This window comes from Berghia stephanieae, chromosome 14, assembly GCF_034508935.2.
Source record: "Berghia stephanieae isolate SIO BIC M18660-M18661 chromosome 14, UCSD_Bste_1.3, whole genome shotgun sequence".
In the NCBI taxonomy this organism is placed as follows: domain Eukaryota; kingdom Metazoa; phylum Mollusca; class Gastropoda; order Nudibranchia; family Aeolidiidae; genus Berghia; species Berghia stephanieae.
This window is the reverse complement of record NC_088373.1, coordinates 28,387,289-28,389,788: the sequence shown is the minus strand read 5'-3', so window position 1 is coordinate 28,389,788 and position 2,500 is coordinate 28,387,289. Positions and strand designations below refer to the sequence as shown.

Genomic DNA, 2,500 nt, shown 5'->3' with positions numbered 1-2,500 from the left:
ATTCAAGTCAATATCATTTCATAAGTTGTAAAATTAAAATAAAAAGTTGTAAAAAATATTTCTGATACTGTCAGACAATTTACAGGTCTGTTCTTCTTCTCCATTTTGTAATGAAGGACGCAGACTACAGTTCACATTTTCATAGAATTCAAAGATGCACACATACACATTTCACCATACAGCGATCATGTCATTATTAGGTACTTGTCTCATATATGTCTCAAATTTGTGTAAATTCACTATTGTATTTAAAGCTTTTATATTTTATCTAATAGATATTCAAGCAATTTTACCCTCTGACTCCTTGGGTATCATGTCACCGACATATTGATACAATTTAAGCTTAAATGCTGTCACACGCCGGCAAAACTTTTTGTGTCATAATTTGACCAGAGAACTTTAACTTCACATTATGTCAATCCATACCCAATTTTTAACCTTTGGTTTCCCAATATAAAAGGCAAGTGACTCACCACTACACCATCGGCTCGCTCTTGTTAGACGTTTCACTCAAATATATGATAATAAATTGTCAAAGGTGTCCTATCTTTTAAGGGAAAAAGATGAAAATTGCTTATTTATCTTTTCGTATTAAAATTGTATCACGTGACAGGTGGGCATGACACAGTTCTATTGTTTTAAAATTATATTCATGGATTTAAACTCCTTTGGAAGGATTGCCAAAGTAATATAAAAATAAATAAATGTATCATTTCATAATAGAGCACAACTGCAGTTGCACCATGCCTAATATTTGATATACTGTTTCATTCATCTTCCAAGCAGGCCATAATATTGGAGAAATTTTCATTTCATACAGTGCAAGCTGCCTCTTGTGAGACATGAAATCAGTACTAGCACTGTGAGCAGCCAGTACTCATTCAAGCCTTAATCAAATGGGACAATATTTGTTAAGAGCCTAAACTAAATATACAACTGCAGTTTTTCTTTCATTGCAAACTATCCAGATCCAGTAATAGACACGCTAACATATCTTGACTTTGTTGGCCATAAAATACCAAGCAATTATAAAGAACTATGAATTTACAACAAATGTTTAAAACATAAAATGCATCTAGGTGAACTTAACTACTCCCCCCCCCCCCCCCCCCCCCTTCCGGTTCTTTCTAAATTAAACCGATTTGTATCTATTTAGTAAAAATGGACGTCAGAGAAACGAATTACCGGCAAATCATAATAAAAACTACAACAATAGAATCAATTATACAACGAATGGTATGAGTTTGAAGTATAAAAGTAAAAAATTACAAAGCACAACCATAACCATTGCTTTTTGCCAGAAAAGCAGATTTTAAAAGCAAATCACAGACCCCAGGATCATTTTTTAAATTAATTTATTTTAGTTATGTTGTGAAAGTGGATTGCGACAATCATTGTTGGGAAGAGGAAGATTTTTAAAAAATAAATAAATAATAAAAAACAAAAAAAAGAATTTATTCTAGATAGATCTATCTGTTTTAAAAAAAGACCCTGGTTTGAGGGAACAAAGAAAAGTCGTTTTTCAAATTTAAGAGTCTAGACTATATGGTGAAATCTGTTTTGCGTTGGTCTCTTCACAAAATGATAATAATGCAAATGATAATAAGCGTTGATTTTGTGTATCCTAGATTAAAATTATGACAACTTGAGCTTGGGGCAATTCACTTGCTGATATCAGCTGATGGGACCGCAACCTTGAGCTAAAAATAGCCTAGGCCGCTAGCTCTTGGTCTTAACGAGGGCCACAGTTTCTATTCGAACTCAGGTGAAAAATTAACAATCATTGGGATGTTTTCTTCATTATTATTGTTAAAAGTACTTACCAGATCATGAGGACTACATTGGTGTTACTGTAAAAGACGTACGATCCGAATTAAGTTGCCTATTTTGACGTGAAATTGACGCTCTCTCGTCTTTCTGCTCTTTTTTTTTTGGCAAACGAAATCGAAGGAAATTTTCATAGGCGAAGTCGGATCTTTATTGAAAGAAAATATCGTTGATGAGGAAAATATACATCTATTTTCCTCAGAGTTATGTTTAATTAGATTTTAAAATATCGTCAAATATTTAATGATTTATTTTTATTGTAAATTTCCATAAAATATTTCTCTCTGCCTTTTATTTGAAAAAGAACATAAGTTATAGATTGAAGTTGATTTGGTATCGAGTACAAGGAATGACAATATCGAGTACATTTGGTGAACAGCTGATGAGTTGATGCCGGTTGGGGGGAGTGTAAAATCCTTTGATTTGATTGGCCCTTTCGACAGAGTGAAGTCATCCGTCCTTGACCTGAAATGAGAGCAAGTTCAGTCGACCAAGCTGAGGTCAGCTGATTTTTCCAGGTGTCTGGGGACACCTCTGCAAACGAGTGTGCACGCGATAATGCCAACTGGACATCAGCAAGAGCCTGACCGTAATCTTTACGCATTTTGATAGATTTTATCCATTCGATATCATTCTCTTATTGACATCAAATATTTCCCGATTGTAACAATGA

General features: G+C 33.8%; 1 protein-coding gene across 1 annotated transcript in view; it reads right to left on the bottom strand.

Annotated features, from left to right (window-relative positions):
- LOC144959442 (uncharacterized) overlaps positions 1-2,191 on the bottom strand; it is a gene marked incomplete at its 3' end in the record, with an annotated part of 56,529 nt that extends 54,338 nt beyond the window's left edge. The window contains 1 exon segment of the mRNA XM_078892030.1: positions 1,824-2,191.
- Between the last annotated feature and the right edge of the window lie 309 nt (positions 2,192-2,500).